Source organism: Schistocerca piceifrons, chromosome 5, assembly GCF_021461385.2.
Source record: "Schistocerca piceifrons isolate TAMUIC-IGC-003096 chromosome 5, iqSchPice1.1, whole genome shotgun sequence".
Classification (NCBI taxonomy): Eukaryota; Metazoa; Arthropoda; class Insecta; order Orthoptera; family Acrididae; genus Schistocerca; species Schistocerca piceifrons.
Genome location: NC_060142.1, coordinates 633,201,814 through 633,224,980, shown reverse-complemented (window position 1 = coordinate 633,224,980; position 23,167 = coordinate 633,201,814). Strand labels below are relative to the sequence as shown.

Here is a 23,167-nt window from a genome sequence, read left to right as displayed (position 1 = left end):
AAATGGTTCAAATGGCTCTGAGCACTATGGGACTTAACATCGGAGGTCATCCGTCAACTAGAACTTAGAACTACTTAAATCTAACTAACCTAAGGACATTACACACATCCATGCCCGAGGCAGGATTCGAACCTACGACCGCAGCGGTCTCGCGGTTCCAGACTGAAGCGCCTAGAACTGCTTGGCCACTCCGGCCGGCAGGGACGAAGGGGACAGAAGAGAGAACAGAGAGCGTAACTCTAACCACGAGGCACCCTGAAACCATAGTTATCAGGGAGAGAATAAGTGTGACAAATTCGATGACCGCCCAACCATGTTAATTAAAGGAAAAGTAAAGAACCAAGGTATTCAGATCAGTTCACACAGGGAGGGTACTGGCGAAATGACCGTCACAAATTTGTGAATGATAGGAGGTAGTCACTGAACCAATCACCAGAAAACAATAATCCTGGAGCATGTGCGCTAACACATCTGGAATGAGAGAACTGAAACAAGATTCTGATAGGACCCGGTTGGAAACTGACATTGGATACGGGTCAGCACTGATTATGACCATAGAATTTGAAGACCAGAGAGGTGTACGCAAGATCTATTACACGAAAACCAAGTCATACATACTGAAGCGTTAATACCTACGAGTTAATTTGAGACTTAGATATACGGAATAAGCTAAAGTGTTTTAGCATTCTCAGACAGCGAGGTGAGTGTTGTCTCAGCTACATTATATGATCAGGTTAAAAAATACCAGACTTATCAGTAATAGAATTCGAATTTAGTGCAATAGGGAACAGGAGTAAAGCAATGAAAGGGCAGCCTTAATAAGGTTTAAAATTGGAGTGAATGGGTTCTTTAAGAATATATTAATTGTCCAAGGTTTATACATCAGTTCAATGATTGGGCTGCACTTTTCCACGGGGGAATGAGTAACGCTGTATTTCTGTAAAGAGAAACTCTCAGTTACGAACAAACAGAAGAACGGAATTAAAGTTTTAAGGATTATGTAAAAAAAGGATCAAGAGGTTTCTGCAGGTACAGAGTTCAGGTCTCTGTGTGCAGGGAGAGAGATGATACAGACAATACAGGAAGGAATGAAGGTAATCGCAACGAGCATAACGCCCCTATGGAAGTTAATACATTCGCTGTAATTGAGAAAAAGATGGAAACGCTTACTGAACTATCTGAGGTGCAACGATTCGAAATGGCGGAGGTTTTTAAAAGGAACTCTCCAAGGAAATAGTCAAAATGTATGTTGTTGTGGTCTTCAGTCCTGAGACTGGTTTGATGCAGCTCTCCATGCTACTCTATCCTGTGCAAGCTACTTCATCTCCCAGTACCTACTGCAACCTACATCCTTCTGAATCTGCTTGGTGTATTCATCTCTTGGTCTCCCTCTACGATTTTTACCCTCTACGCTGCCCTCCAATACTAAACCGGTGATCCCTTGATGCCTCAGAACATGTCCTACCAACCGATCCCTTCTTCTCGTCAAGTTGTGCCACAAACTTCTCTTCTCCCCAATCCTATTCAATACTTCCTCATTAGTTATGTGATCTACCCAGCTAATCTTCAGCATTCTTCTGTAGCACCACATTCCGAAAGCTTCTATTCTCTTCGTGTCCAAACTATTTATCGTCCATGTTTCACTTCCATACATGGCTACACTCCATACAAATACTTTCAGAAACGACTTCCTGACACTTAAATCTATACTCGATGTTAAAAAATTTCTCTTCTTCAGAAACGCTTTCCTTGCCATTGCCAGTCTACATTTTATATCCTCTCTACTTCGACCATCACTAGTTATTTTGCTCCCCAAATAGCAAAACTCCTTTACTACTTTAAGTGTCTCATTTCCTAATCTAATTACCTCAGCATCACCTGACTTAATTCGACTACATTCCATTATCCTCGTTTTGCTTTTGTCGATGTTCATCTTATATCCTCCTTTCCAGGTCGACAGATCCTATGAACGTTTACTGATTTTTCATTAGTCTTGCTTCCATTATTAACCTCAACGCCAGAATTGCCTCTCTCGTGCCTTTACCTTTCCTAAAGCCAAACTGATAGTCAGCTAGCACGTCCTCAGTTCTCTTTTCCGTTCTTCTGTATATTATTCCTGTAACCAACTTGGATGCATGAGCTGTTAAGCTGATTGTGCGATAATTCTTTCACTTGTCAGCTTCAGCCGTCTTCTGAATTGTATGGATGATGCTTTTACGAAAGTCAGATGGTATGTCGCCAGACTCATACATTCTGCACACCAACGTGAATAGTCGTTTTGTTGCCACATCCCCCCATGATTTTAGAAATTATGATGGAATGTTATCTATTTCTTCTGCCTTATTTGATCTTGAGTCCTCCAAAGCTCTCTTAAATTCTGATTCTAGTACTGGACCCCCTGTCTCTTCTAAATCGACTCCTGTTTCTTCTTCTATCACATCAGAAAAATCTTCCCCTTCATACACGATTTCAATGTATTCTTTCCACCCATCCGCTTTCTCCTGTGCATTTAACAGTGGAATTCACATTGCGCTCTTAATGTTATCATCCTTGCTTTTAATGCCACCGAAGGTTGTTTTGACTTTCCTGTATGGTGAGCCCGTCCTTCCGACAGTCATTTTTTTTCGATGTCTTCTCATTTTTCTTGCAGCCATTTCGTCTTAGCTTCTTTGCACTTGCTATTTATTTCACTTCTCAGCGGCTTGTATTTCTGTATTCCTTAGTTTCCCGGAACATTTTTGTACATCCTCCTTTAATTGATCAATTGAAGTACTTCTTCTGTGATCCATTGTTTCTTCGCAGTTACCTTCTTTGTACCTATGTTTTCCTTCCCAACTTCTGAGGTGGCCCTTTTTAGTGATGTCCATTCCTCTTCAACTGTACTGCCTACTGAGCTATTCCTTATTCCTTACTGCAGTATCTATAGCCTTAGAGAACTTCATGCGTATCTCATCAGTCCTTAGTACTTCAGTACCCGAATTATTTTCGTATTGATTCTTCCTGACTAATGTCTTCATCACTCCTATATTGTGATATGAGTCTATATCTTCTCCTGGGTACAACCTACAATCCAGTATATGATTTCGGAATCTCTGTTTGACCATGATGTAATCTAACTGAAATCTTCTCGTATCTCCTGGTCTTTTCCAAGTACACCTTCCTCGTCTTGTGACTCTTGCAGAGAGTATTCGCTGTTGTAGGTGAAACTTGTTACAGAACTCAATTAGCCTTTCTCCTGTCTCATTCCTTGTACCAAGCCCATATTCTCCTTCCCCTACAACTGCATTCCAGTCCCCCATGACTATTAGATTTTCGTCCCCCTTTATATGCTGTATTGCTCTTTCAATGTCCTCATACGCTTTCTCTATCTCTTCAACTTGCGAAGTTGGCATGTATGCCTGAACTATCGTTGTCGGTGTTGGTTTGCTATCGATTCTGACAAGAACAACCCTGTCACTGAACTGCTCACAGTAATAAGCTCTTGCCCTACCTTCCAATTCATAACGAATCCTACTCCAGTTGTACCATTTTCGGCTGCTTTTGATATTACCCTACTGACTAGAAATCCTTGTCTTCTTTTCAGTTCACTTCACTGGCCCCTACTACATCTAGATTGAGCCTTTGCTTTTCCCTTTCCAGATTTTCTAGTTTCCCTACCACGTTCAAGCTTCTGGAATTCCACGCCTCGACTCGTAGAACGTTATCCTTTCTTTGATTATTCAGTCTTTTTCTCATGGTAACCTCCACTTTGGCAGTCGCCTCCTGGAGATCCAAATTGGGACTATTCCGGAATCTTTTGCCAATCGAGAGACCATTATGGTACTTCTTCAATTACAAGCCACATGTCCTGTGGATACATGTTATGCGTGTTTAATGCAGTGGTTTCCATTGCCTTCTGCCTCCTCATGTCGTTGATTATTGCTGATTCTCCCGCTTGAGGGGCATTTTCCCACCCTTAGGACAAGGGAGTACCCTGAACCTCTGCCTTTTCCTCCGCTTTCTTTGACACGGCCGTTGGTGAATGAGGGTGACTTCTTGTGCCGGAAATCTTCGGCCTCCAATGCTGATTATTAATCCAAATTTAAGCAGCGGCGGGATTCGAACCCGGGACTGAAGACGTTTTGATTATGAATGAAAGACGCTAGCCTCCTTTTTTTCTCTCTCTTTTTTCTATATAATTCGTTGCATTTGATCTGGGCGGACGCCACAATACATCCGGTCAAGTTGATTGTTGTTTCCTTAGTTTTTTTTTATTACAGAGGTGAAGCAACCTTGTGACCGAACACGCTGAGCTACCGTGCCGCATCTGCGGTATCGCGATGGTCAATGCAATAGAATAGATTCTACTGGTGTCGTCCACTTGCATAAGTGGAAATCGTGTGATGCCAATGTGGAACTCAGATTTCTTGAACCCACTGTGATTGAAGCACAGGCGTGAAACTCCTTATCGTCGTAAGTTATCGTGCCAGTTACGCACCATTAGCTAAGGATACTTTCGCATGTGAGGTGGTCCTCTACTTCTGAAGGACTACTACCATTTTTTAGTTTACGCGTCCTTGACTGAAGTACTGAATTTTTACAGAAAGTCGTTATCTTGAATACCACACTGATTAAATTCTCTGTCGGGTATGGGCAAAATATATAACACATAGATTCCCCAACGTCCTAATGTTTCCTTTCCCTGTCGAGGGTCTGTGCCTTTCGATGGTTCCACTATAATGTTAGGAGCAATGTGTCGTAAGCAACAGGATGATTACTTCTTTTGCTTTGTCATTACGTCAATAGAGTAAACGGTGATTAGAATCTGGTAGTTAGATGGTCAGTATTTTCACTTGTTGTTGAGATTATTGGCAACCATGTAAGGTAACTGTAACTGACAACTTTTCTGTGAGAACAGTGATGCATGAAATTATGGATGCATGAATTGTCCTTTGGATTTAGCAACAAAATTGAAGTAAGCGTCTCCACGTCATTGTACATTTTGCGAAACTTCGGTAAGTATTGATCCACAATTCCCTGAGAGATTATATGCTAGCATTCTGAGAGTATCTTACTATGTAAAAATGGGTCTTTACGAGACACCAGGCTGAAAAAAGTGCACTGGTAGCTACCATCAAAGCAGTGCGGGGTCAGGGCGGATCTGCTTGTACTATATAAGGATTGTCGCTGCATACTCCTCCATGATTAAGGGAAGGCGCTTGTCATGTCGATATTTCGAGGATAAAATCATACTTGTTATCTTTCCTTCTGTGAAGAGATCAGATTTGTAAGATGTAATAATTGGCAACCAATGCTGTACAATCGCAATAAAGTCATGTTGTAAGGTGTCAGGCAAATCCAACACCTTCCATGAAAACCCTGACATGATAAGCAAATCCAGTAGTATGTCACATAGCTCCGAATAAATCGTGACATTAAATTAACCAAAGTAATACGAGTAACGAGTGAGCAAATGGAATACCACAGACTAACACAAGAATGCCTAAATGCATGTCATACCTTCCCACCGTGAGACAGACGCAGTTCCGAGGGGAGAAACAAGAACAGAAGCCGAGAGCAGAACCGTGTTAAGCTGAAAGCCCTACGATAAGGGACGAACACCCACGTCGCCAGCTAACCGCTAGGACCACCCCTCAGCCCATGTTAAAAGCTAGAGCCCTCCAGAAGAACAGTATAGATCTTACAATAACACTAAAAGGACCACCCCAGCTGCAAGTTTTAGCGTGAGACTTTTTCGCGTCTCTGTTACGTCAGGACCACCCCCCCCAGCCCATGTTAAAAGCTAGAGCCCTCCAGAAGAACAGTATAGATCTTACGATAACACAAATAGGGCTACTCCAACCGCAAGTTTTAGTGTGAGACTTTTTTGCGTCTTTGTTACGTCAGGGCCACCCCCCAGCCCATGTTAAAAGATAGAGCCCTCCAGAAGAACAGTATAGATCTTACGATAACACTAAAAGGACCACACCAGCTGCAAGAATTGGCGTGAGACTTTTTCGCGTCTCTGTTACGTTGCAAACTTTAAAAACATTGCCCCACCACGAAAAGTATAACATTTCTCATTGGATAGACAGAATTTTTGTAGGCGGAGCTTAAGGTTAACATTGAGACCATGATTGGTCAGATGAAAACACAGCCAGATAGTTTTTTTAAACCAACTTCGGTAAATTGTAGTAAGGAGACGGCGAGGTGAGCGGAGCTGTGCTGTCCGCCGCTCCCTGACGAACACCGACAAGGTAATGAACGCACACGATGCCACATAACAGCGCGTAAAGTTACACTCAGCAATGCAGAAGTCTCATCTGTTACACCCCCTTTTTGTGTAATACTAGTGTCGATCGTCAATTAAAGCTCATGGTGTTCACATTTGCAACTTGAAGTAAAAATCTGAAACGCGATGATTTTTCTGTTATATAGTTATTGAGAAGCCACATCAGCCACTGTAATTTACAACAAGTGAGATAAGTAATTAAAGATAATTGAGGGTCACTGTAGTTTTTGATAGTTTTCTCTCTTGTTGTTATTGTTGTGGTCTTCAGTCCTGAGACTGGTTTGATGCAGCTTTCCATGCTACTCTATCCTGTGCAAGCTTCTTCATCTCCCAGTACCTACTGCAACCTACATCCTTCTGAATCTGCTTAGTGTATTCATCTCTTGGTCTCCCTCTACGATTTTTACCCTCCACGCTGCCCTCCAATGCTAAATTTGTGATCCCTTGATGCCTCAAAACGTGTCCTAGCAAACGATTCCTTCTTCTAGTCAGGTTGTGCCACAAACTTCTCTTCTCCGCAATCCTATTCAATACCTCCTCATTAGTTACGTGATCTACCCACCTTATCTTCAACATTCTTCTGTAGCACCACATTTCGAAAGCTTCTATTCTCTTCTTGTCCAAACTTGTTATCGTCCATGTTTCACTTCCATACATGGCTACACTCCATACAAATACTTTCAGAAACGACTTCCTGACACTTAAATCTATACTCGATGTTAACAAATTTCTCTTCTTCAGAAACGATTTCCTTGCCATTGCCAGTCTACATTTTATATCCTCTCTACTTCGACCATCATCAGTTATTTTACTCCCTAAATAGCGAAACTCCTTTACTACTTTAGGTGTCTCATTTCCTAATCTAATTCCCTCAGCATCACCCGATTTAATTTGACTACATTCCATTATCTTCGTTTTGCTTTTGTTGATGTTCATCTTATGCCCTCCTTTCAAGACACTGTCCATTCGGTTCAACTGCTCTTCCAAGTCCTTTGCTGTCTCTGACAGAATTACAATGTCATCGGCAAACCTCAAAGTTTTTACTTCTTCTCCATGAATTTTAATACCTCCTCCGAATTTTTCTTTTGTTTCCTTTACTACTTGCTCAATATACAGATTGAACAACATCGGGGAGAGGCTACAACCCTGTCTCACTCCATTCCCAACCACTGCTTCCCTTTCATGCCCCTCGACTCTTATAACTGCCATCGCTCCCTGTATTTTACCCCTACCACCTTCCGAATTTGAATGAGAGGATTCCAGTTGACATTGTCAGAAGCTTTCTCTAAGTCTACAAATGCTAGAAACGTAGGTTTGCCTTTTCTTAATCTTTCTTCTAAGATAAGTCGTAAGGTTAGTATTGCCTCACGTGTTCCAACATTTCTACGGAATCCAAACTGATCATCCCCGAGGTCCGCTTCTGCCAGTTTTTCCATTCGTCGGTTAAGAGTTCGCGTTAGTATTTTGCAGCTGTGACTTTTAAACTGATAGTTCGGTAATTTTCACATCTGTCAACACCTGCTTTCTTTGGAATTGGAATTATTATATTCTTCTTGAAGTCTGAGGGTATTTCGCCTGTCTCATACATCTTGCTCACCAGATGGTAGGGTTTTGTCATGACTGGCTCTCCCAAGGCCATCAGTTGTTCTAATGGAATGTTGTCTACTCCCGGGGCCTTGTTTCGACTCAGGTCTTTCAGTGCTCTGTCAAACTCTTCACTCAGTATCTTATCTCCCATTTCGTCTCCATCTTCATCCTCTTCCATTTCCATAATATTGTCCTCAAGTACATCGCCCTTGTATAAACCCTCTATATACTCCTTCCACCTTTCTGCCTTCCCTTCTTTGCTTAGAACTGGGTTGCCATCTGAGCTCTTGATATTCATACAAGTGGTTCTCTTCTCTCCAAAGGACTCTTTAATTTTCCTGTAGGCAGTATCTATCTTACCCCTAGTGAGACAAGCCTCTACATCCTTACATTTGTCCTCTAGCCATCCCTGCTCAGCCATTTTGCACTTCCTGTCGATCTCATTTTTGAGACGTTTGTATTCCTTTTTGCCTGCTTCATTTACTGCATTTTTATATTTTCTCCTTTCATCAATTAAATTCAATATTTCTTCTGTTACCAAAGGATTTCTACTAGCCCTCGTCTTTTTACCTACTTGATCGTCTGCTGCCTTTACTACTTCATCCCTCAGAGCTTCACATTCTTCTTCTACTGTATTTCTTTCCCCCATTCCTATCAATTGTTCCCTTATGCTCTCCCTGAAACTCTCTAGAACCTCTGGTTCTTTCAATTTATCCAGGTCCCATCTCCTTAAATTTCCACCTTTTTGCAGTTTCTTCAGTTTCAATTTGCAGTTCATAACCAATAGATTGTGGTCAGAATCCACATCTGCCCCTGGAAATGTCTTACAATTTAAAACCTGGTTCCTAAACCTCTGTCTTATCGTAATATAATCTATCTGATCCATTTTAGTATCTCCAGGATTCTTCCAGGTATACAACCTTCTTTTATGATTCTTGAACCAAGTGTTAGCTATGATTAAGTTATGCTCTGTGCAAAATTCTACCAGACGGCTTCCTCTTTCATTTCTTCCCCCCAGTCCATATTCACCTACTATGTTTCCTTCTCTCCCTTTTCCTACTGACGAATTCCAGTCACCCATGACTATTAAATTTTCGTCTCCCTTCACTACCTGAATAATTTCTTTTATCTCGTCATACATTTCATCTATTTCTTCATCAACTGCAGAGCTAGTTGGCATATAAACTTGTACTACTGTAGTAGGCATGGGCTTTGTGTCTATCTCGGCCACAATAATGCGTTCACTATACTGTTTGTAGTAGCTAACCCACACTCCTATTTTTTTATTCATTATTAAACCTACTCCTGCATTACCCCGATTTGGTTTTGTATTTATAACCCTGTAATCACCTGACCAAAAGTCTTGTTCCTCCTGCCACCGAACTTCACTAATTCCCACTATATCTAACTTTAACCTATCCATTTCCCTTTTTAAATTTTCTAACCTACCTGCCCGATTAAGTGATCTGACATTCCACGCTCCGATCCGTAGAACGCCAGTTTTATTTCTCCTGATAACCACGTCCTCTTGAGTAGTCCCCGCCTGGAGATCCGAATGGGGGACTATTTTACCTCCGGAATATTTTACCCAAGAGGACGCCATGATCATTTAATCATACAGTAAAGCTGCATGTCCTCGGGAAAAATTACGGCTTTAGTTTCCCCTTGCTTTCAGCCGTTCGCAGTACCAGTACAGCAAGGCCGTTTTGGTTAATGTTACAAGGCCAGATCAGTCAATCATCCAGACTGTTGCCCCTCTTCAGGAACCACATGTTTCTCTGGCCTCTGAACAGATACCCCTCCGTTGTGGTTGCACCTACGGTACGGCCATCTGTATCGCTGAGGCACGCAAGCCTCCCCACCAACGGCAAGGTCCATGGTTCATGGGGGGAAGTTTTCTCTCTTGTGAAACTTAATTTAAACCTAGATTATAGATGTGAAATGGCATAGGTCATCCTTCGATCCATTGTAGAACTTGGAAACCCACTCAGGGAATATTCGTTCACATTTTTGTTGAATGCAGTTGGTTTTTATCATCCTGTATTAAAACATTTCCTTTTATCAATAGTGCAATTTATAAACAATGTTTTGTGAGTAGAATAAAATTTCCAATGGTAAACTTAACTGCTTTTTCGACGTTATTTTACCAGCTAACTAAAAATAGGAAAGCCTTGAACCCCTTCCACTAAATTTAGTTAGTATTAAGATTCTTTTACAGGGAGTGCAGTGTAGCTGACGCTGAAATCATTAGGTATTTGGTTATATCATCGCTAGTCTCACTGAACTCTTCTGAACTCTACGTGTCATGTGTGGTCTGGCGTCTCCTTACCAGCAACAGGTCCCAGGTTAAAACTAGTCAATTCCCTAAAAAACACGCTCAGAGCGTCGTTGCGCGAAAGTGGTAGGGAGACACGATATAGAACAAACAGACACCACGCAGAATGTTAGAATGTTGTAAGAAGTTCTCATCGCAGCGTAACATTGAACGATAAGATAAAGCAAGTCACAGGAGCTGTGCAACAAAGTACATGCCAGTTTTGAAATGAATCATCCGATTCCAAATGCATCTCTCTCCTAAGTGAATGAAATTACGATTGCAAAGTTTTTATTTTAACAATAGCAGTCCAATTTTACAACGATAAACGTTTTAGAAGCGTGCACGTGCTTCACCGGACTCAGTTTACAGTTACAAAAATGAAAACATTTCCGTTTCTCTTTTAGAAACACTAGTGAGCCCTCCACCGAACACAAGACCAAGGTCCAGACGACAGTCAAACACACCGCACACTTTTGCGAGTATTTTTGCAGTTCCTGCACTCACTGCTGCTGGTATGGGTCGTCACAGTTCAGCCAAAATTGTTGGAAGGGCAGATGGAGTTTATTTCAGACACCCACAACAAAATCTCATCCCGTGATATCAGGCGACCCTGGAGACCAACAGTACTCTCCTTACGACCGATCCATCTGTATGTCGGCTCTCTTAAGAAATGGTCGGATGTGGAGGTGCCCTGCGGTGGTGCTACGTCCTGACGGAAAACGAAATTTGCGTCATGTCCTCGCAGTTGTGAAGAAATCCAAATCTCCGACATAGGAACATAAGTGATTTATGTTACTATGCTTTGAGAAAAAAAGATCAGACCGTACGTCTTCTCTCTGAAGAAACACATAATCCTTTGAAGAGTCCCTCTCTCTACTGTATTGTAAATATTGTAGCGTTGTGACATTTCAACTTTGCCATTTAAATAGAACGTAATCTTATCACTGAACACTAAATACGATAGGAAATAGTTATCAACCACCTCCACAACCAAAAAGCATCCACAAAACTCTATGAGTTGTAGAGAATGTCAAATCAAACATCTTTGAGTCGTCTAATTTCCTAACTGTTTTTTACTTTGCTACCAGTTTAGGCGATTCACTACGTCATCTTGAGGCCCCTGACCAACGTGTAAGAAGATTCCAACTTCGGTTCCGATCAAAATATGGGTCAGACTGTAGATTTCTGATAGATACAGCGATCACTTCAACCATCATTTGCCGACTGTCGGCTGAAAGGTGTTTGATTTGACATTCTGTAATGAACACCCGAGTCCCACAACCATCTCTGAATATGTGGACGTACAGACACTATACATTGGTGTCTATATCGATCATGAGGGGTGTGAATCAGTTTAATTCAGTGTGGTTTGAAATGCAACTGACGTTGCGAAACTCGTCACAGATTCAGGAGGAATCGCCAACTCTTAGTTGACACAACGAGAGGCGCAGTGCCGACAAAACTCACGCCGTACAGCTGTAACAGAACTGCAGCTGTTCCAGTGTAGAAGGGAAAAAGATTTTTATTATTTCGTTATCGCCATTTCTCCTCGATGCCTTCACGATGAGGGACGAACGAGCTGCACCATGGAGACGTCCACCGAAGATCAAGCGAAGCAGCAACTTACAACTGGCATCAGTGTAATCTTCCACTGTCGATACGTAAGTAAATATCTGTCCTTAAGTCATATCTTCATACACGTAAAAGATATAATCTTGTGAAACCAAATGAATCACATTATACTGTATGAAATTCATATATCTCTGCAGTCTTTCGTGGAATGAGAACATTGTAAAAGGTCCATCAACTTCATTAACTATAACGGCACCGGAGGAGGGAGTGCTGTACACAGCGTTAATTTAGCACCCGTTATAATCAAAGCCGCACAGTGCTTGTACAAAATTTCCCTTTTAGTGCGTATTACCTGAGATGCTTAGTGTGGGTAACGGAAGAAATGTCACTTCCGGTCTTGCTGCGTTTACGAGCAAATGTTCTTTTTCTTGTTGTGGTCTTCAGACTGAAGTTTTATTTCTTCAACTGTCGATGCGTCTTCATCTCCTACTAACTAATGAAAACTACATCCGTTTCAATCTGATTGCTGTATTCGTCTCTTGGCCTCCCTCTACAATTTTTAATTTCCGCACTTTCGTCCAATACTAAATTCATGATTCCTTCATGCCTCAAAAGTGTCTTATTAACAGATACCATCTTTTCGTCAAATTATGTCATAAATTACTTTTATCGCTAATTCTGCTGGGTACTTTGTCATTAGTTACACGATCTACATAGTTAATCTTCAACATTCTTCTGTAACAGCATCTTTCGAAAGCATCTGTTCTCTTCCTGTCTGAATTCCTTGTCGTTCACATTTCACCTTTGTGCACGCTCCAGACAAATGCCTTCAGAAAAAAACTTCCTAAACTTAAATTCGTATTCTATATTAACAAACTTCTGTTCTTCAGAAACGTTTTTCACGCCATTAACAGTCTACATTTTGTTTCCTCTCTACTTCGGCCTTCGTCAGTTACTTTGCTGCCCAAATAACAACTCTCATATAGTAACTTTGGTATCTCGTTTCCTGATCTAATTATCTCAATATTGTCTGCTTTAATTCTGATACATTTCATTACCCTTGCATTACTTTTGTTGATGTTGAACTTACACCCTCCTTACAGGATATTGTCCATTCCATTCAAGTTCTCTTCCAAGTCCTTTGCTGTCTTGAAATGATAATTAAATGGACACCCTGGCGGCAAGCAGACGTTGATGCACTTCATTGGGGACATGTTGAAAATGTGTGCCCTGACCGGGACTCGAACCCGGGATCTCCTGCTTACATGGCAGACGCTCTATCCATCTGAGCCATAACGGGCACAGAGGATAGTGCGTCTGCAGGGACTTATCCCTTGCACGCTCCCCGTGAGATCCACATTCCCAACATGTCCACACCACTACATCCACGATAACTGTTCTATCGGGAACAGACACTACTGTCATATATATAGTTAAAATATGGCTTCCCGGCTATTGACCTTCTTGTGCGAACGCACACGCTATGCCCGAACTCGTACGGAACTTGGTGCCAGCGATGGCTCAGATGGATAGAGCGTCTGCCATGTAAGCAGGAGATCCTGGGTTCGAGTCCCAGTCGGGGCACACATTTTCAACATGTCCCCAATCAATTTCATCAACGCCTGCTTGCAGCTAGGGTGTCCATTTAAATATCATTTCATTTCTAGCAAAGCTGCATGGTCATCCACGGTAACTGTTCTATCGGGAACAGACACTACCGTCATGTATATACCTTTGATGTCTCTCAGTGAATGACAACTTAGTTTGCAAATCTCAATGTTTTTATTTCTTGTCCCTGAACTTGCTCTTATAGGTGCATATTGAATAACATGGGGGGGCTGCAGGCCTAGATCACACTCTTCTCAACCACAGCTCCCATATCATGCCCTTCGACTCCTACAACTGTCGTCTGGTTTCTGTACATGTTGTGTATAACCTTTCACTCCCTATATTTTACCCCAGCTACCTTCAGAATTCGAAAGAATGAATTCCCCTAACATTGTCAAAAGCGTTCTCTAACTCTACAAATGCTGTAGACATAGGTCTGCCTATCTTTAACCTACCTTCTAAGATAAGCTGTAGGGTCTGTATTGTCTGCATGTCCCAACATTTCTGCGGAACCCAAACAGATCTTCCCTGAGATAGGCTTACACCAGTTTTTCAACTCTTCTGTAAATTAGTCGTTCCAATATTTTACAACCATGGCCTATTAAACTGATAGTTCAGTAATATTCGCACATGTCGACATCTACTTTGGAACTGGAATTATTACATTGATTTTGAAATATAAGGGTATTTCCTTTGTCTCATACAGCTTTCTCGCTAGACAGAAAAATTTTATCTTACTCCACCAGCCTTGTGACGGTTTAGGACTTCCAGTGTTCTGCTGAATTCTTGTCGCAGTATCATATTACCCATCTCATCTTCATCTACTCCCTCTTCGGTTTCTGTAACATTCCCTTAAAGCTCTTTGTCCTTGTATGTTCCCTCTACTTTTCAGATTCCCCTCCTTTGCTTAATACTGTTTTTCCTTTACAGCTCTTGATATTCATGCTTTAACAAATATCATCTAGAATACGCGTATGTCGCGTATGTTAGCCAAATTCAGAGATTAAAACAGTCATGACACAACATTTATAAACTCTTTGATATCAATAGTAACACAAGCGATAAAAGTATAAAAAATATACCACGATGAATACAACCAGGTTTCTTACCGTGGACAATTTGATTCCCATTTTGTCATACCTTTCACCGTTAGAGAAGCGTTTCACGACAGATAATAAAGTGACGGTCTGCTTTACGTTCTGTGTGGTGGCTGGATACTGAAATGTTCATCATGTTGCCTGGGGAACATTTTTTATTGGGCCCGACAGGGAAACTCCACCAGCTATCAAAGAGTTGACGGCCCCGGGTCTCGTAAACATACTCTTAAATTCAGTTAAGGATCCCACAAAGAATTTTATGCGCTGTGCGCTGACAGTTACACCGCTCTATACTACGTCTGCAGCAGCTAGAGAATTACGTCCCTTCGCTTAATAACATTCGATGTTTCAGAAGGAACAGTAGATATGTCAAGAGGCGTTGAACTCAACAATTTGTAGTGAAATGTCCATATTTAAAAATAAAGCTCATATTCAGTTTGCAATGTGTGTTCCCGTGTAGAAAAATTATGGACTGATATGTACGGCGTTCACGTTACCAAATATGATCGAAGATAAATGAGCTGGAACATTCATGATGGAAGACATATTTACAGAAGAATTGCATAAATTTTTTGTTATGAGAATCGACTTGTTTGAAGGGCCAGGTAGTTCTTCGAAGTTGAAAGAAATCAGATTTCCTACAATACAGTGGAAACATACGTTTTCTTTGCCTTTTAGAAACAGTATTGCGGCAACCACCTACGCGTTCTTCATTGCTCAGAAAAAAATTAATTCTTTGCTTCTATAACTAGAAACGAAAAGAAGGAAATTTGATCAGGAGTACACAAATACGTAATTGAAACAGTTTGTTAATGGAAAATCCCGAATATCTCACTTTTCCGACAAATGAGGTAGTGTATTGATGACCAGTGGAAGTGACCTTTGTGGACGATTCACAGGTCAGGGAATCGAACTATTAAATACGATTTACCTTTGGTAAAATGTACACGAAGTCGGTCAGCTTGAAAGAATATGCCTGGGAGGAACCAGTGACAACTCATTTCGCAGGATATGTGTTTAATGAAAGACATATACTGCCGATCAGTTACGCAACAGGTCCAATAATGCGAAACTTGCAGTTTCAGAAAAGTACAGCTGTTACTTGGATATTTGTGCAATTCCGAGTTATAGCTGAGGTTATGCACGGAAAAAACTTCATAGATATAGCATATGAACTGAGTTAACAGAAAGAATGTTTTTTAACTACATCATCTACTGCAGCATCTGTAGCAGTCTCTAATGTTCAATAGGCAGTTAACAATTCAATGTAAGATTTGTTCCAATTTTATTTGTGGAAAGCTGGTAAATGTTGAAATTCTTCTTGTGTTATTAGTCGCAAACTAGATTAGATTAATTCCGTTTTTGTTCCATAGACCCAAAAAATGAGATAATTTTTGTGGGTGTGGAACATGTCAGAAAGTATGACATAAAAACATAAAACATTTGAATATAATACGTACTACCCTGATCATTTGTCAGGAGATAGTCGAGAATAAGCTAATACAATGCAGTAAACTGGGACAACTAATATTTATAGAATTAACACACTGTGAGAATGAAACACTGTTAGCCACTATTAATAAATTTATCATACACAAAGTACCTAATCTTGACTGTTGTGTGATGAAGTGTTGTCAAAATTGAAATCTAACAGATATTTTTACTTAAACTAACTTAACAGTTTCTGTTAATATATTCATCTATGGAGTAGAAGGAGTTGCCTATCAAAAAGTCTTTCAAATTCTGTTTAAACCGTGCTTCATCTGAAACCAAGTTTTTAATGGTTGCTGGCAATTTATAAAAAATGTGTGTTACTGAATATTGGACCCCTTTTTGGACCAAGGTAAGTGATTTTAGGCCTTTATGTAGATGGTTTTTATTCCTAGTAGTGATACTGTGTACTGAGCTATTGGCTGGAAATAGAGATGTGTTACTTGCAACAAATTTCATTAAGGAATAAATATACTGAGAAGCAGTGGTTAGAATACAAAGTTCCTTGAACAGGTTTCTACAAGGCTTTCTTGAATTTACACCACAAATGATTCTTGTCACACGCTTTTGCACCCTACAAACTTTTTCTTGGTTTGTTGAGTTGCCCCAGAATATGATACCATACGACATAATAGAATGAAAGTAAGCACAGTATGCAAGTTTTTTTTTATATTTGTGTCTACTACATCTGACATCACTCTCACAGCAAATACAGACTTGTTTTGGTGCTTAAGCAATTCTGTGGTATGCTCTTCCCAACTGAATTTATTAACGAGTTGTAATCCCAGAAATTTAACACAGTCAACCTCTTTGGTCTGTATGTCTTCATATGCTATACTCATGCTGGAAGGAAATCTCTTACAGGCTCTGAACTGCATATAGTGGGTCTTTTCAAAGTTTAACGACAAAGAATTAGCTTCAAACCACTTACTAATGTCAGTGAAAATTTGATTAGCAGCTATTTCTAAATCTGTACTTGACTTGCTACTTACTGCAATGTTTATATCATCTGGAAACAAAACAAACTTGGCATCTGGCAGTGTAACAGATGAGAGGTCATTAATATACTCAATGAAAAGCAATGGACCCAAAATGGAACCTTGAGGAACACCATATGTAATTAATTCCCAGTCAGATGAAGACTGACTGCTTACTGCACAGGTATTTCGCAACGACATCCTTTGTTTCCTGTTAGATAAGACTCAAACCATTTCGCAGCATTGCCAGTGACACTATAATACTGTAATTTACTTAGGAGAATGCTGTGGTTCACACAGACAAATGCTTTTATCAGGTCACAGAAAATGCCAGTAGCCTGTAAAATGGGTATGGCATCGTCCACATATCCTTCACCTACGCTTTCAAAGAAATAGTTTTTGATGATTTGGGTAAACGCCGATGCATGTGGTAATGGTGAAATGGGAACTGTCAAATGTATTCTTCGAGAGTGGTAGGAGCATTTACATTATTCATGTGTAACAATAGTGGTTGACACGTGTAAACAGGCGTGACGTCGTCTGAACACCTGTCATGTCGTAAGGACTCATCTTATAACTGGAGTTCTGAGATATTGTTCAGAGTTTATTAAAACGAATAAATTTTCTTTCGATTTACAATCTTTTATATCGCAATAAATAGATTGCAGGTAACGAGCTCAGTCTCTGATGTTACTGTGTTTCGGTCACGTTAGTCATCTCACCGGATTTACTATCAAATAAAGAAACTAAGACCACCATATGAAATAAGCTGTAATTCTACGAACACTGAGAGCTTTCGGTTTACAACAAAAAACTACAAGGAAGTAAGTGTTGTTGCATATGCACTATTTGATGAAAAGTGTAGGGGCAGCCCCACGTAACGCAGAACTGACGACAAGATGTGACGACAGGTGGACCCTCTGGCGGGGATAATCGTGTTGTCAGCAGAGACGCAGCAGCAGCAGAATGAGTGGGTCAGTAGACATCAGTGACTTCGAACATGGACTAGTCACTGGATGTTACCTGAATAACAGATCCATCAGAGACATATCAAATATTCTAAGGCTACCCAAACCGGCTCCTGTGGTATGTCTGTGGAATGGAAACGCGAAGTGTAATTTACTGACAGACAAAGTCCGTCGAACGTTGCGGAGATTGTTTATAAAAAATCACACGATCACCAGAGGGCGGAATCACTCGTGAGTTCCAAGCATTACCAGGAGTCCAGCTAGCACAATGACTGAGCGTAGGGCAATAACAGGAAAAGGGTACAATGCCCGAGCAGCTCCTCACGAGCCACCAAAGAAGACGAAGTAAATATTCCTGAATTTCAGTTAAGAACAACTGCCAAGATGAGAAACATGGAAGTAGATATCCTCGGAGTAACGAAGCAGCTTAAATCACTTAATAAAGGCAAGGCCTCCGGTCCAGATTGTATAGCAGTCAGGTTCCTCTCAGAGTATGCTGATAAAATAGCTCCATATTTAACAGTTATATACAACCACTCGCTCACAGAAAGATCCGTACCTAAAGACTGGAAAATTGCTCAAGTCACACCAATACCCAAAAAGAGAAGTAGCAGTAATCTGCTGAATTACAGGCCTATATCACTAACGTCGATTTGCAGTAGGGTTTTGGAACATATACCGTATTCGAACATTATGAAGTACTTCGAAGAAAACGATTAATTGATACATAGTCAGCACGGTTTCAGAAAACATCGTTCTTGTGAAACACAACTAACTCTTTATACGCATGAAGTAATAAGTGCCATCGACAGGGGATGTCAAATTGATTCCATATTTGTAGATTTCCAGAAGGCTTCCGACACCGTTCCTCACAAGCGTCTTCTAAGCAAACTGCGTGCCTACGGAGTATCGCCTCAGTTGTGCGACTGGATTCGTGATTTCCCGTCAGAAAGGTCACATTTAGTAGTAATAGACGGCAAGTCATCGAGTACAAACAGAAGTAATATCCGGCGTTCCCCAAGGAAGTGTTATAGGCCATCTATTGTTCCTGATCTATATTAACTCCATAGGAGACAATCTGAGTAGCCAACTTAGATTGTTCGCAGACGATGCTGTCATTTACCGTCTTGTAAAGTCATCAGATGATCAAAACGATTTGCAAAATGATTTAGATGAGATATCTGTATGGTGCGAAAAGTGGCAATTGACCATGAATAAAGAAAAGTGTGAAGTTATTCACACGAGTACTGGAAGAAATCAGTTAAATTTCGATTACGCGATAAGTCACACAAATCTGAAGGCTGTAAATTCAATTAAATACTTAGGGATTACAATTACAAATACCCTAAATGGGAACGATCACATAGATAATATTGTGGGTAGAGAAAACCAGAGACTGCGATTTATTGGCAGAACACTTAGAAAGTGCAACAGGTCTACTAAAGAGACTGCTTGCACCTCGCTTGCCCACCCTATTCTGGAGTATTGCTGTGCGGTGTGGGATCCGCATAAGGTGGGACTGACGGATGACATCGAAAAAGTACAAAGAAGGGCAGCTCGTTTTGTATTATCGCGAAATAGGGGAGATAGTGTCACAGACATGATACGTGAATTGGAGTGGCAATCATTAAAACAGAGGCAATTTTCGTTGCGACGGGATCTTCTCATGAAATTTCAATCACCAGTTTTCTCCTCCGATTGCGAAAACATTCTCTTGGCACCCACCTACATAGGGAGAAATGATCATCACGATAAAATAAGAGAAATCAGTGCTCGCAAAGAAAAATTTAAGTGCTCGTTTTTCCTGCGTGCTGTTCGAGAGTGGAACGGTAGAGAGATAGCTTGAATGTGGTTCATTGAACCCTCTGCCAGGCACTTTATTGTGAATAGCAGAGAAATCACGTAGATCTATATCACTGTAGTCATTGATAACCGAACCTTGAGGTGAAGACCGACGCCAGTGGAGAGTGAAGGCTTGGAAGTGAGAGATTTGGAGTAATGACTCAGGCTGTACCGTATGGCGATGTCATGGAAGTGTTTGGGTCTGGCAAATATCTGGGGAACTTAACCTGCAATCATGTCCAGCACCAGCAGTGAAATACCGAAGAAGTGGTGTGACTGTTTTGGGGCATTATCCATTATTAGGTAGTAGTCTGCTTATTGCTCTTAAGAGAATGCTGAAGGTGGTTGGACAGGCACACATTTGAATGGTGGGCTCCATGTGATCCCAAGTCGTGCAGCGACAGTAAACCATAAAATTACCAAATATTCAGCAACCAGTCGCAAAATCATGTTTTATTTATTCACTTTTGCAAATCGATTTCAACTGATTAACAGCCATCATCGGTGCTTTCAACCAATATGTGCCCTGAGTAGTAATACTGTCTTAAGCAGAGGTCAAACACAAAGTTTGACCTCTGATTAAGACAGTATTATACAAACACAAAGTTTGACCTCTGCTTAAGACAGTATTATACTCAGGGCACATATTGGTCGAAAGCACCAATGATGGCTGTTGCCGCACATTCTGCAGCCTTGAGGACTGCATATGGTACAATAGTTGATGGCTCTATCAGCATGATAATGCACCCTGTCACAATGCAGCACCTGTGATACAATGGTTTGTGGACAGTAACATTCCGGAAATGGACTGACCTTCCCAGAGTCCCAACCAGAACCGAAAGGCACAGATGTAGGATGACTTAGAACGTCTATTCACTCTGGACCCTAGCGTTCAACATCACCATCTTGTCTTGATGTTCTGCCGTCCACGTTTTTCGAGAATTAGGTTTCAACCCTGTATCCTAAGTTTCCACAAATGAGCAAATTGCTATGAAAAGAGTATGTGGAAAAGAAACAGCACTGGCAGTTACTAAAATAATATATGTACAGCGTCTTTCCTACTCGTATGTTATGTATCTTACAATGTGTGTGAGAATCTATCTGGTGTAACTCCACGATTTTTGCTGAGTATGTGTAACCATTAGCTGTAAGTGTGTGAAACTTTCGAATTTGGAGTTCCTGGTATATAGTTGTGTACGCTGTATGCTATCACTGTGAAACCTACAAATCTGAGCTTCTAGATATGATTGCTGTATTGCTCTATTAACTTTAAACGTAATCTTCAGATCATTAGCAGTAGAGCGGAAGTTTTCTAGATTTAAAGGGACTCATAATTCAAGAACACGAGATTTTAAGAAAAGTGATTTAAAGGGACGCGATTTAAAGGGACTGCAGCTATTTGGTGTCAATTCAATCAAAACTAACGATCTTACCACTTCTGGTGTCAGGTTACACAGTTGGGCGACTTGTAATCCTCTCCCCCCAAGGAGCCACCGAAAATTGCTCAAGGTCTTCCAGGGGAAACCCTGCATTAGCTGCGCCACGTAGGGAGGTGGTCTAGGTCGTTACATTACTCGATAGAAGTCACATAATGTAAAATTGGTGAGAAACCCCTGTCACAATGGCGGGATACACCTCGTCCTACACATGGACCATTAAGATTCACTTCCTCTCCTCCACATCCTTTGAAACCAGTTCAGCTGTGTACGCCACTTCATTTGGGATCTTCACATGATGGAGAGAGATTCAGGTAAGTTATAAACTATAATATTTTAGTGACAGGTGTTGGAAATAATAACATTGCATGACAAGATAACTAATTGTTTGTCATTATGAAAAAATTTTACTTTTACAACACTTCTTTACAATAACGTTTTGCTTCTTTATTAACAACTATTTTTTCTTTAGTTCACAAACTTATTTGTTTCTGATGTTGTACACACAATGTTTTTATGTAAAATAATTTGTAAAACTAATTTTTTACAGTATTTTGTGACAGTGTATTTACACAGTAAACTTTCTCTCTCTCTCTCTCTCTCTCTCTCTCTCTCTCTCTCTCTCTCTGTGTGTGTGTGTGTGTGTGTGTGTGTGTGTGTGTGTGAAAGAGAAGCAGTGGTTGGGAGGGGAGTGAGACAGGGTTGTAGCCTACCACCAATGTTGTTCAATCTGTATATTGAGCAAGCAATAAAGGAAACAAAAGAAAAATTTGGAGTAGGAATTAAAATCCATGGAGAAGGAATTAAAACTTTGAGGTTCGCCGATGACATTGTAATTCTGTCAGAGAAAGAAAAGGACCTGGAAGAGCAGCTGAACGGAATGGACGGTGTCTTGAAAGGAGGATATAAGATGAACATCAACAAAAGCAAAACGAGGATAATGGAATGTAGTCGGATTAAATCGGGTGATGCTGAGGGTATTAGATTAGGTAATGAGACGCTTAAAGTAGTAAAGGGGTTTTGCTATTTGGGGAGCAAAATAACTGATAATGGTCGAAGTAGAGAGGATATAAAATGTAGAATGGCAATGGCTAGGAAAGCGTTTCTGAAGAAGAGAAATTTAACATCGAGTATTGATTTAAGTGTCAGGAAGTCTTTCCTGAAAGTATTTGTATGGAGTGTAGCTATGTATGGAAGTGAAACATGGACGATAAACAGTTTAGACAAAAAGAGAATAGAAGCTTTCGAAATGTGGTGCTGCAGAGGGATGCTGAAGATTAGATGGGTAGATCACATAACTAATGAGGAGGTACTGAATAGAATTGGGGAGAGGAGATATTTGTGGCACAACTTGACTAGAAGAAGGGATTGATTTGTAGGACATATTCTGAGGCATCAAGGGATCACCAATTTAGTACTGGAGAGGGAGACCAAGAGATGAATACATTAAACAGATTCAGAAGGATGTAGGTTGCAGTAGGTACTGGGACATGGAGAAGCGTACACAGGATGGAGTAGCATGGAGAGTTGCATCAAACCAGTCCCTGGAGTGAAGATGACAACAATATATATATATAATATATACAGTATATATATATATATATATATATATATATATATTACTGTAAATACAATTTTGTATTATGTTCCCCATTTTGACTCTATTTACAGTATTTCCACTTTCTGTGTAACGATTCTATTCAGTATTTACATTTTCTTTCTTTTTGAACATTCTGTGTACAGCATTTAAATTTACTGGCAAGTCGCTATGTGTGTCATACAGATGGGTGTGTTACGCTGACTCGACCTCCAGAACATATCCTTCACCAACATCCACAGGCACATCATGCATCTTTATCTTCAGTCTGACAGTTACCCCAGTTGACATCCATGGTAGTCGTTGTTGCATGTCCACTGATGTTTACATCCCAGTAAAGGTTGTAACGTAAATCATCAGACGGCTTGCACTTCTCCTCACTCATTTTGGGTTATTTAGCTTGG

At 40.6% G+C, this 23,167-nt stretch overlaps 2 non-coding genes across 2 annotated transcripts; one reads left to right on the top strand and one right to left on the bottom strand.

Moving 5' to 3' along the window:
• Nucleotides 1–12,973: 12,973 nt before the first annotated feature.
• Trnat-ugu lies at nt 12,974–13,048 on the bottom strand. Its single transcript has one exon. It is a non-coding gene; the product is annotated as a tRNA-Thr (tRNA).
• Nucleotides 13,049–13,256: 208 nt separating this feature from the next.
• Nucleotides 13,257–13,331, top strand: Trnat-ugu. The gene has a single exon. It is a non-coding gene; the product is annotated as a tRNA-Thr (tRNA).
• Nucleotides 13,332–23,167: the final 9,836 nt, after the last annotated feature.